The sequence below is a fragment of the Felis catus genome, chromosome B3, assembly GCF_018350175.1.
Source record: "Felis catus isolate Fca126 chromosome B3, F.catus_Fca126_mat1.0, whole genome shotgun sequence".
NCBI lineage: Eukaryota > Metazoa > Chordata > Mammalia > Carnivora > Felidae > Felis > Felis catus.
Window position 1 is genome coordinate 62,490,376 of NC_058373.1, and position 12,363 is coordinate 62,502,738.

The following is a 12,363-nucleotide window of genomic DNA, read 5'->3' on the forward strand; positions in this document are numbered from 1 at the left end:
AAACATTAAAAAAATTTTTTTTTGAATAAATAGAAATAGAACTACCTTATTATTCAGCAATCCTACTTCTAGGTATATATCCAAAAGAATTTAAAACAGGATCTTGAAGAGAGATTTGTACATCCATGTCCACGATAGCATTATTCACAATGGCCAACACGTGGAAGCAACCGTCACGTTCAGCAGATGAAAGGATAAACAAAAGGTAGTATATACATCCAGGGGACTATTATTCAGCTTAAAAAAAAGAAGGAAATCCTGGCGTATACTCCCACAGGGGTGAAGCTTGAGGACGTAATGCTAAGTAAATAAGCCGGCCACAAAAAGACAAATCACACACTCTTCCACTTACATGAGGTATCTAAAGGCGTCAGGCTCGTAGAAACAGAAAGTAGAATGGAGGTTGCCAGAAGCTGAGGGAAGGGAAGCAGGGAGTTCTATAGTCTAATGGGTTTGGTTTCAGTTGTGCAAGATGAAAAAGTCTCGAGATCTGTGGTACGGCAATGTGCATACAGTCAACGGCATTGAACTGGACCCTTAAAAAATTAAGAGGGGACATTCAGGTTATGTGCTTTTCACCACAGGGACATGTGAAAGAACTCCTTGTCTAGGAACGTTTTCTTTTTTTTAATTTTTTTTTTCAACGTTTATTTATTTTTGGGACAGAGAGAGACAGAGCATGAACGGGGGAGGGGCAGAGAGAGAGGGAGACACAGAATCTGAAGCAGGCTCCAGGCTCTGAGCTGTCAAGCACCGAGCCCGATGCGGGACCCGAACCCACAAACTGTGAGATCATGACCTGAGCTAAAGTCAGAGGAGGAAGCCCTATCTTGAGAAAGTCAAACATAGTCCAAAATGCCCACAGAATAAAACTACCTATATGCTTCAGTCCTCACAGTGTGGGAGAGTGACTTTGGACAAATCAAGGAATCACACATATGCTTGCCATCTGCAGAAATTACTAGGTAATTTGCTATTTAACCCTGTATCTGGGAAGCCTCTGAAATGGAGTCATTCTCAGGCTTGAGACCCTAATTCAGTCATTCTTCAAAATAAAACGAGATAAACTAGAGAAGGAAACACAAAGAGCTATCAGTGAGTACCGCAACCCGGCATTTCTCACCCTTGAGGAACGTCCCCCCATTAAAGGAGAAGAAAAAAATGCCCAGATCTGGTGGTAACTTGCTAATCAAACAAGTACAAAACATGAAGCTGAGGACACTTCCACTAATAGTTATCACCCTAGTGCGAAAACCAAAACAAAATTACAAGTTCAAACAAACGTTCAACTACAAACGATCCAAACTGAAAGCATCAATTTTATGGGATAAATGATACCGTGTACCACGTTCCTGCAGCAGAATTCTACAGACCTAACTATGCTGCTGACTGATGGGGGCAGCTTCTTGGAGTTCAGCACACTTTGTCCTACCAACTTCCCAGCCACTTTTCTTTTCTTGTTGGTACTTTCACATTACATGTCTCTCTCTCTTTTTTTTAAACTTTTTTTTAACTTTTTTTTTTTTTTAATGGTGATTTATTTTTGAGACAGGGAGAGACAGCATGAATGGGGGAGGGTCAGAGAGAGAGGGAGACACAGAATCCAAAACAGGCTCCAGGCTCTGAGCCATCAGCCCAGAGCCCGACGCGGGGCTCGAACTCACAGACCGCGAGATCATGACCTGAGCCGAAGTTGGACACTTAACCGACTGAGCCACCCAGGCACCCCTTTTTTAACTTTTTTTAAAAAAATATAAGCTCTACACCCAACGGGGGCTTGAACTCATGACCTCAAGATCAAAAGTCACATACTCTACCAACTGAGCCAGCCAGACTCCCCGTTTCTGTTCTTTTCTAATCTGAATGGAACAATTCGGGTGGAGCTGCTTGGCATCGCCACTGCTGTAAATGCAAACTCACAAGCTGATACGGCTGGTGTGTCAGTCAGTACTCGATTCTAAGGCAGTTGTTCAAACCCTCAGGGATAGTGTACAATAATTTGTTTATGTTACCATCCACACTGAACATTCAAAATGAGGCAACTCCCCAGAATATTTCCTTGGGTCTTAGTTTGACAAAACTTCCATAGGCTAAACCTGAGGCTTTTAACTGTTTTTGTTTTTTTTTTTTTTTTTGGTACTGCAGCTCCGTGTGGTGGCCCGGTGAAGCCTCAGAATAACTGTATTAAAAAACGGAACCAATTATATCGACATTTAGTTATCAAAATATTAAAAAATGAAAGCGTGATCTGGATTTGTGCTTCTTCATGAACACATTAACGATCTAATAATGGCAGGTCTAATACCTTATAATTTCTAAGTAGTGATGAGCATAACCGATGGCTGTAATATCTTCAACAACTGTAAAGTGATATAAAAATATCTGTGATTTCTATGACGAAGTCACCAATTTTACTCTTTCGTAAAATTATGAATTTGTAACACCTCAAAATATTTCATACATTTCAGAAGAGGTTTGTGAAAACAAAGATGTAACTTTTCCCCCGCAGACCCCAGGCAAGAACCCTTGGCCTAAATCTTATGCCCCCCCAAAATGGTTAAAGTTATACACACATTAAAAAAAAAGTTATACACACATATTCGAGATTAACTGTAGGCTTGGATGTTTAATGAGCTTCCCGGTACATAGATTATCCATCTCTGTCCTTTCAAAGAGGCAGATGGTCAGTACCCAAACCCAGTGCTCTCGGCCAGCGGGTCTCTGAACCTCTGACCACCAAACCACAAGAAGCTTAACTGTCTTGGCAATGGTGAGGCTCTTACCTGGATATTTTCCTTTTACTCTTTTCCCTTCAAAGATTCACTGCAAAGGGAGATATGTGCCCTCCTTTTTAGCTCTCTGGAACCCCTCCCTCAAGGAGCCCCACATTCTATAGTGGACCTATGTGGCCCTCCCAAGCCAAGAGGAAGCCCTAATGAGGTTCTGCTCATCCCCTATGAGGAGGAGTGGAACCCCCAGAGCACAAGGACCCCTTTGGTTGTTAGGCAACTAGACATAAGGAAGCAGGGGCAGGAGACCTCCAGAGCAAGAGGTACCCAGCCAGTCACATGGTTGCCCTCTCTACCTACCCTATGGCTGGGAAGGGTTGAAATGCCCTAGGGTTGCTAGGCAACGGGACAGCATTCAGTGATGATGGTCTCCAGAAGATCGTTATATCCTTGGTAGTATAAGGCACATGGTGAGAGTGTGTGTGTGTGTATGTGTGTGTGTGTGTGTGTGTGTGTGCATGCGTGCATGCTGTGATGCATCATTTCCCCCGGAGGCCTAGGATGCAGAAAGTCAAATTTCTGAAACAGCCAAAAGGAAAAAAAATCCAGAACATAAAACACCCTAAAGGAACTTTTGGGGGTTCCAGGCTGGGCTCACCTGGAGGCTAGGGCTTACTACAGGGTGTGTTGGAAGTGCCCCCTCCCTTGGGGTGTACTTCTTCTCCCCTTACTGGCTCCTGTCAAAATCTGCTCTCTATCCATGGTCAAGGTGCTACAAGGGGCTGATAACAAATCTGTCATAAGAACCCATGGGGCGCCTGGGTGGCGCAGTCGGTTAAGCGTCCGACTTCAGCCAGGTCACAATCTCGCGGTCCGTGAGTTCGAGCCCCGCATCAGGCTCTGGGCTGATGGCTCGGAGCCTGGAGCCTGTTTCCGATTCTGTGTCTCCCTCTCTCTCTGCCCCTCCCCCATTCATGCTCTGTCTCTCTCTGTCCCAAAAATAAATAAAAAAAAAAACATTGGAAAAAAAAATTAAAAAAAAAAAAAAGAACCCAACTGGTAAGACTTCACGGCTGCTCCTGGCAGCTTGGAGCCTGAGCCCAGACTGAGAACCAAGCTCTCTGCTCCCAATTCTAGGTCAGCCTCTCGGTAGCTGTGTGGCAACCTCTGTTTCTGTAAAATGGGGTAGTAAAATCAATCAGGGAGCCACGAGGAAGGTCAAACATGCAGGTCAACCTGAATCTAACCATGAGGAAACCATCAGAAAATCTGAATTGAGGGACATTCAGCAAACAACTGGTTTGGATGCTTCAAAATGTGGACGGCATGGATGACCAAAGGGAAAAAATGGTGGGAAACGCTTGTTGATGAAAGGAGACTAAGAACTAAGGGGTCGTGACAACTAAAGACAGTACATGATCCTTGATTGGGTTTAAAAATAAAAATAAAAATAAAAAATCCCAAGACATTATCCGAACTGGACAATTTGAATGTGGACTTACACTGTTGCACTAATGTAAAATGTCTTAGGTTTGATTATATATTGGGTTATAGAGCAGAAAGTTCTCTTCCTTAGAAGACACATGATGAAATATTTTGGGGGTGAAGCACTGGGATGTCTGTGATCTATTCTGAAATGGTTTAGTAAAACATACATACACAGAGAAATAAAACCAACGTGGCAAAATGCAAACCGATGAACCCACATGTACGGGTTTTCAATGTACCACTGCATAACTTTTATGTAGGTTTGAACATTTTCAGAATAAAAAATAGGAGAAAAGGTATATAGACATCTCTTTTCTGGTACAAAAAAGCAGTTAATGAATGCTAGCTTCTTATGATTATTTGACTTTTGCATCTACGTGGGAATGATTTCTTAAACCAAAGAGTGGCTGCAGCACAGCTGAACGACTCTGACACAGGATGGTGGCAGGACTCAGGGTGCTGGAGCCTTGCTGGAGCCTCCCCTCCTCTGCCTGGTCCCTCAAGGGCTGATGACAGTGTTCCCTGACAGAGAGGGAGCTCTGGGAGGAGGATGTCTGAGCCCACCCAGCCTGGGTCGGAGGCCATGTTCCGAGCCTGGTCTGCAGACTGCTCGTCTGTGGAAGGGAAGACATTAGAGCCGGAAATGACACTTTTAATCCCAGGCTTGCTGGAGGCGGCCTTCCAGGTGCAGACCTTGAAGAGCAGATGGTACTTTTGTGAGAATGAACAAGAGGTGCTCCTTCCTCTGGGAGACCCCGGCTATGTTTGGGCCGTGCTGCCCAAGCGCACACAGCAGCCAGACGAATCCCTTCTATGTAATTTTCGCTTCCATTCATTGAGTGCCAGGCATGTCCTGTGGCTAATTTCCAAACCTCACCACGACTCTTCGGGATAGATGTTCGTTAGTTTGCTCATTTCACTTGTGGGGCCACAGGCTCAGAAAGGACTGTTCAATTGGCCCAGCTGGTTAAGTGAGCAAGAGAGCAAATTTCTCAGGACCTCCTGACTCCTAAGCTCTTATCCCTCTGCTGTCCTCCAGCCCTCTGTTCAAGTTTTATGCCATGGAAATCTCCTTTCCTCGTGGACCACAAGTCCTCATAGTAGTGAAGGTGCCATGTGAGGAAACTGAGGCTCAGAGAAGGGACTTAGGAAGATCATTAGACACTTGTGGCAGAGTGTGGACTGGAAGGCAGGAATCAGGTTATTCATTATCCTTAATACCTCAAGGGACTCCCTCCCTAATAACAACTGGAGATTGATACCCACTTCCTCTAGGCAGCCTGGACGGGTTAGGCACAAGTGAATGCAGCCCCCTTTTACCTCGGCTTTAGTGATGCCATTTCGATTGTTGGAGGTCTTCCTTTTGGAGAATCCCCATGGCTGCTCCTCACCTCCCGGGCTCCTCTCTTGGTTCCACCTTTCTTCTCTTTTTTTTTTCTTCAAGAATCTTGTACTTAAAAAAAAATGTTTATTTATTTATTTAGAGAGAGAAGGGGGAGGGGCAGAGAGAGAGGAAAGAGAGAATCCCAAGCACTGATAGAGCAGAGTCCGATGTGGGGCTTGACCCACAAACTGTGAGATCATGACCTGAGCCAAAATCAAGAGCTGGACACTTAACCCACTGAACTACCCAGGAGCCCCTCTTAGTTCCACTTTTTTTTTTTTAAATTTTTTTTTTAAACATTTATTTATTTTTGAGACAGGGAAAGACAGCCTGAATGGGGGAGGGTCAGAGAGAGAGGGAGACACAGAATCTGAAACAGGCTCCAGGCTCTGAGCTGTCAGCACAGAGCCTGACGCAGGGCTCGAACTCACGGACCATGAAATCATGACCTGAGCCGAAGTCGGATGCACAACCGACTGAGCCACCCAGGCGCCCCTTGGTTCCACTTTTCAAGACAGCTCTCTCTTACCTGGCTATGTTACTGCCAGTTCAGGTGACACCCCTTCTCTCCTGCTCTGCCTGAGCTGACATTCCAGCTCTGTCTGGGCTGCTTCCTCCCTCCACCTCTCAAACCTTTGCTATTGTTTCCTTAGTGGAACATCTCTCCTTCCTTCCATTCTTCTCCTTTTAAGAAGCAATATACTAGGGGTGCCTGGGTGGCTCAGTTGTTTAAGTGTCCAACTCTTGATTTTGGCTTGGGTCATGATCTTATGGTTTGTGAGATTGAGCCCCATGTGGAGCTCTGTGCTGATGGCACCGAGCCTGCTTAGGATTTTCTCTCTCTCTCCTTCTCTCTCCCTCTCTGCCCCCCCCCCCAAACACTCTTGCGTGCTCTCTCTCTCTCAAAATAAATAAACTTAAAAAAAATAAGCAATATGCTAACTGCCAGATGTCCATTGTGATTCCTGATATCTTTTTCTGCAGAAGTTCCTTTTCCTCTATTCCCTGGCTGCCATTTACCCATCCATCCATCCATCCACTTACTCACCTAGTTATCCATCATTCCATTCACACACACACACACACACACACACACACACACACCATCCATCCATGCACTCACTCATCCACCAATCCACCTATCTATGTCAGTCTGTTCATCCATCCGTCTATCCATCTATATATCTCTGTCTACCTTTCCATTCACACACATCCATGATTTCATCCAGCCAATCATCTGACTTTCCATTTATTCAACCTTTATTGAGCGCCTACTATGTACCAAATACAAAGCAAAACAAGGCCTGGCCTTTTCCTGTGGGAAACCCTCAGTCTAGAGGGTAACACCATGGGTTGAAAACTTTTCTAGAAGTGTGTACTAGGGACCATGGGATTTCAGAAGAGGGAGGGGTTAACAGGTCAGTAGCTGAGAAAAGCCCCAGGGAGTTCCAGGTATCCAAGACATGACTATGAGTCCCTTTCCTTGTGGTTTTATTCCTCTGTGCCCATCGCTTCCCCAGCCCCCCATCTAATTCATTTTGTTATCTGTGGGTGTTTGGGCTGAGGCTAGGCTCGGAGACAAAAATCAAAAACTCCTCCCTTAAAGTTTCCCAGGGGCTGGCTCTTCCCCTGGCTTTCCTGCTATAGTTAGGCCAGCTCTCTCTTTCATCTCTCAGAACAGCTTCCTTTTTATTCCTGGACACTTGTACCCACTAGCACAGCTTTCCCACTGGAGGGCTGAGGGGCAGGGGATGACCTGGCCTGACCGTGGTCCTTCTTGTCCCCTCACAATGGCACAATCAGGACGGATGCTGTGATTCCCTTTGTCTCTATGCAGTTGGGTCCAGGACCAGGCAGTAACAGGCTGACGAGCTCAGTAGGGGGATGCTACAGAAGACGAGGTACTCCTGGGCATGCGGGTCCCTGGAAGCTCCCTTGAGGGCAACATCGCTTCCCTCTCAGCCTGCCCCCCCCCCCGCCCCCGAGTTTAAGTCCAGCTGAATGATCACACTGGGAAGAAACCTAGACTATATCCCCTGGGAGGTGCGGGTGACTCTGTTCTCAGCTGAACGGCTGCAAGCCTAAGCGAGATGGAAACTAGGTGAAGGTAGCAATAGCCACCCAATTAAACGACAATGACACAAACCAAAGGTAATCAAAACCTGCAACGAGGTGGGTAAACTGCTGAGAAAACACCCTGAAAATTACAGTATGGGCATTTGGGCATGGTGATGCTATATGTCTTCCAATTTCCAAATGAAAGGCAGGAGCGGTGGTCTTGCTATAAAGCCAGGGAAAGGCCACGGGGCAGAGTTTTAGCTCAGGATCCTCCCGATCCTTCCCCCCTCCCCCCCCCCCCCCCCCCATCTACAGGCTCTTACTAGGCCAACAGCTATTTTCTGGTTGTTGAAAAGGTCATCACAGACCCGAAGGGAAGCGATACCCATAAGTCAGAGTATCCAAGCTGGGGCTGTGTGGCAGCCGTGGAGGCACCCTGTTCACACCTCTCTTGGTGAGAACCAGCTGTGAGAAGCACCAAGCCCCCAGCTGCTGTACCTTCCAGCCTGCCTCAGTGCTCTAGGCCCCCACCCCCTCCCCTTTCTGCCCGACGGAGGGCTCCTCCAACAGGCAAACTGCCTGGTATTCCCCACTGGCCTCCGCTGGGATCTTCCTAGAGCGGCACTGTAATATGAGACTCCTCTCACCCAATTCTCCCTTCCCTCTCTCCTTTCACAGGTGCCAGGCTCTTCCTCATGACTCCTGCTCCTTCCCCCTTTATCCTTCACAGCTGTTTTCTCCTATAAATCTCTTGCTGGTCTAATTCTCTCTTGACATTTGCTGCTCAGAGGACCCGAACTAAAATCTAGTATATATGCCGTCTGAGTCCGGCACCACGAGTAAGTTGATTCTCGGGGCGGTGGGGGGCAAACCTGGTGAGTTTTTTTTTTTTTTTAACGTTTATTTATTTTTGAGACAGAGACAGAGCATGAAGGGGGGGAGGGGCAGAGAGAGAGGGAGACACAGAATCGGAAGCAGGCTCCAGGCTCTGAGCCATCAGCCCAGAGCCCTACGAGGGGCTCGAACTCACGGACCGTGAGATCGTGACCTGAGCTGAAGTCGGCCACTTAACCGACTGAGCCACCCAGGCGCCCCTGGTGAGTTTTATAATAGCTGGACGGAGGCCCTGTGGACAGGATCACTTGTGGAACGTTGGGAAAGACGGTTGATGAAGGGTACAACATTCCGAGAAAATGAACACAGTGCTTATCAGCACTTGCGATGAGCTAGAGAGCTGAAGATGCACGTTCCCTTTGGGGGGGCGCAAACATTACAGGGAGCTGGTTTTAACCCCAACTCCACCCTCTCTTCAGGAAAGTTTCCTCATCCATAAAATGGGAATAATTTTACTTACCTTGCTGGGCTGTAAGAACGAAGAGAGTGTTGGGGCGCCTGGGTGGCTCGGTGGGTTAAGTGCCTGACTTCAGCTCAGGTCATGACCTCGTGGTTCCTGAGGTCGAGCCCTGCCCTGCGTCCTCGGGCTCTGTGCTGACAGCTGGGAGCCTGGAGCCTGCTTCGGAATCAGTGTCTCCCTCTCTGCCCCTCCCCCACTCACCCTCTGTCTCTCTCTCTCTCTCTCCCTCTCTCAAAAATAAATAGACATTAAAAAAAGATAATTTTTAAGAAGGAAGAGAGTGCCACACACAAAGGACTTGGCGGGGTCCTGGCACAGGTGCTCTCAATTCAGAGAAGCTTTGCTAATTATTCCTTTAGGAAGAGAAGGAATGCCCCCTCCTGTTGCTTGAAGCCAGGCAGGGACCGGTTCCGCTTAAAAAGCACCGGATCCACCCTGGGAGGGGCCTGCAGGCTTGCCCCCCAGGCCTTGGAAAAGGTGAGGGTTCTGTGTTGGGGGAGGGGTGTCAGCCCCCGCAGAGGGTCTGGGTGGCGGGACCCTCCCGAAAGTGGGGGGAGGTGGGAGAGGGGCCCCGGTGGGGGAGGGGAGGGAAGGGAAGGGAAGGGAAAAGGGCCTCAGAAACTCAGGTAAGGTGGTTTCTGACCGGAGTGGAGAGTGGAGTCAGGGCCCAGACGTGGCAGGCCAGCCCCCTCGGGCTCCTCCCCTTTCCTTTGTTCATTGCCCTCAGCTGGTGAGAAAAGTTAAACTGCCAGCCCCATCCCTGTGCCCAGGGGAACGAGGCTGTACGGTCGGTCGGTCGGAGCCAGTTTGAAAGGGGACCCTTGTCCTCCTAGGCGCCAGGCAGTGGCAGTAGCTCTGTGTGGGGATGAAGCCGGGCCCAGTGAAAAGGAGGGATTGCAAGAAGACACGGTCCAGGTGTCCGGTTCTGCCAATGCCCCTGCTCCCCCCCTGGTGGCCCAGAGCTTGCCACGTACCCCTAGCTCTGGCCTGGGTACCCAGCACAAGGGAGGCCCTACTAGGGCCACCTCCCTTTCAGAATTCCATTTTCCTGAGTAGAAGGGTGGGTAGATGACAAATTAAGTTCCTCAGGGTTGACTCTGGGGACAAACAGTGGTGGGTGACAATTTGTCTTAGCAGGTCCTCTCCCTCTTACCTCAAATCCTCCTGCCCACACCACAGGTGTCTGTTCTGGCTGTCAGGTTGCTCTGTGGCCTGGCACCCTTTTCTGCCTGGGAGGAGAGTAGCCAATAAGCTAACCACGTCAAGGACTTCATGGGTCCCCCACTCCTCCGGGGCAGGGACTGGTAAATGTCAGCTGGGCTGAATTGGATTCTCCAAAAATGAAGAAATGAAAGAATTGAGAAGGGAAGATGTGTGCAAATGCCCCCCAAATGCAACCCCATCCACCCTTCATCTTCCTGCTCCCTTCTCTCTCTACCCTCCCCGTGCACGGTCTCTCTCTCCTGCAGTTTGGGAGGCACACAGACCTGGGTTGGATATTGGGCAAGATACTTACTCTCTCTTACTCTCCTGTCTGTACAACAGGATAACACCTCTGCTATTGGACCGCGGTGAGATTTAAACAAGGTAAGCACAACAGGGGGCCGGCATTCTTGGCCCCCTACCACCCCCAAGCTGCAGGCCCTTCAGAGCTGGACCGACCCAACGGTTGCCATAGGTCTGGAGCAGAGGTTCCAGCCAAGGGGAGAGTAGCTGGAGAGGGAGGGGGGGTTGGGTTGGGGGAGGGGGTTCCTGAGGGGCTGCAAGCTCAGAGGAGGCCTGACCGGTTGGCAGGGGAAGTGAACCCACGGGTCAAAGGGGCTCTGCCCAGGAGCGGCTCCAGTCTTCTAGTCTCCAGCGCTGGATGAACACCCTGTCCTGGCTCCTCACCTGTCTCCACAGGGCTCTCAGGGATCGGGTGTTTAACTAGCATTTCAAAGAACATCCATTGAGCCAAGTGCTGGGATGGGTGCTTTTCCTCATTTTGTCTTCATTCATCCTCACAGGACTCTGCATAAGATATTATTCCTAGGATTAGTGGAGCAGGTGGAGACTCAGAGGTGGTCTGGCAGCTGGGGGAGTGGGGCTGGCACTTGATCGGTCTGGATGACTCCAAGCACAGTGCTCTCTGTTCTGCAGCAAGATGCACACCTTGTTTTTGCCTGGCCATCTGCATGCCAGCCCCCTGGGCTAAGTTCTGGGGATGTCAAATGAATGAGACAGACATGGTCTCAAACTCACACAATCACATTCTCAATGGGGGAGACTGATAAGTAACTGGGCAGTTACAACACAGCAAGTAAGTGCTATCAGAGGTGAAGTCCCAGAGTCAAGGGGACCTTGAAGAGGGGCCTCTGACCCAGACCAGGAATCAAGTGAAGGCCTCCCGGTGGGTCATGGCAGAGAACCATGGGTGCCCCTAGAATTACCCTCCCCTGATTGCTCTTCTGAAGTCAGAGGATAAGTGCTGTCTGCAGGGGGCCCTTCCCACCTCCCTCTTTTCCTCCCTCCCTCTGGCACCACCTCTCACCACTGCCTCAGGTCCTTGAAGTACAGTGATTCCAGCTGGGGGTATAGGAAATAGGACTAACAAGGAAGGGCCAGCTCTGACCTTGCATCTCTCCCATGGTCATGGGGGGCCCAGCCTCCTATTCTCCATCGCCTGGTGGTCCTGGGATCTCTGGACAGCATTGGGGAACACACTGAGGCCTGTCCTCCACTGCTCAGATTGTAGTCCTCCTACATTGCCCACAACTTCCTCTGGACCTAAGTTAGCAAGACCCTGCCCCTCACTCAACCTCTTTGCCCTCTTGGGAATTCTCAACACCAAGAATAACTTCCCCTGGCTCACACCACAATCCCCTTTTTCATCTGGGGCCTCCTCAGTCAAGAAGTATTCCTGGAGCACCTGGGTGGCTCGGTCAGTTAAGCGATTGACTTTGGCTCAGGTCACGATCTCACAGTTCGTGGGTTTAAGCCCCGCGTCCGGCTCTGTGTTGGCAGCTAGGAGCCTGGAGCCTGCCTCGGATTCTGTGTCTTCTTCTCGCTCTGCCCCCTCCCCTGCTTGCAGTCTGCCTCTCCCACTCTCTCAAAAATAAATAAACATTAAAAAAAAAAAAAAAAGTATTCCTGCCTAAGAGGAGGAGGAGCCAATGTCTCATACCCACCTCTTCTTCAGGCAATATTCCGGGTAGCTGTGCTCTAGACATGGGGCCATTCCTAATGGGGCCTGTCCTTTAGTACCATCCCAGAAGCTGAGTTTGTGATCTGCTATGGCCCACGGGAAGCTGCCAAAGGCTCCCTGGTATGTAAATGGCTCACTGGACTGGCCCAAGCAGCTTACACTTGGT

The 12,363-nt window shown here is 49.1% G+C and overlaps 1 long non-coding RNA gene across 1 annotated transcript; it reads right to left on the minus strand.

Annotated features, from left to right (window-relative positions):
• Nucleotides 1-1,746: 1,746 nt before the first annotated feature.
• LOC123385978 lies at nucleotides 1,747-9,165 on the minus strand. The gene is made up of 3 exons (XR_006599314.1): nucleotides 9,014-9,165; nucleotides 5,538-5,670; nucleotides 1,747-5,399 (listed from the first exon to the last, which is right to left on the minus strand). It is a non-coding gene; the product is annotated as an uncharacterized LOC123385978 (long non-coding RNA).
• Nucleotides 9,166-12,363: the final 3,198 nt, after the last annotated feature.